The sequence below is a fragment of the Mizuhopecten yessoensis genome, unplaced genomic scaffold (assembly GCF_002113885.1).
Source record: "Mizuhopecten yessoensis strain PY_sf001 unplaced genomic scaffold, ASM211388v2 scaffold9341, whole genome shotgun sequence".
Classification (NCBI taxonomy): domain Eukaryota; kingdom Metazoa; phylum Mollusca; class Bivalvia; order Pectinida; family Pectinidae; genus Mizuhopecten; species Mizuhopecten yessoensis.
The window spans coordinates 596,758-597,011 of NW_018407999.1; positions in this window are offsets into that span (position 1 = coordinate 596,758).

Genomic DNA, 254 nt, shown 5'->3' on the forward strand with positions numbered 1-254 from the left:
GGGGGGGGGGGGGGTCTATATGTATACAATATATAGTGGAAAAGGGTCGGCATGACAAACGGAATAAAACAGGTAACGTGTAGGGTATAGTGTACGTATTAAGTCAATTAGTTTTCGATAGTGCTTGACAGTTCTAACAAAATGTAACGTGTTGTTTGACAACATAGATACATATAACGGACACCTGTTATTGTATTTTTCGGTAAATACGTCACAATTGACTCTCCCAGAGAAGGTGTGGCATTTTCACTAAA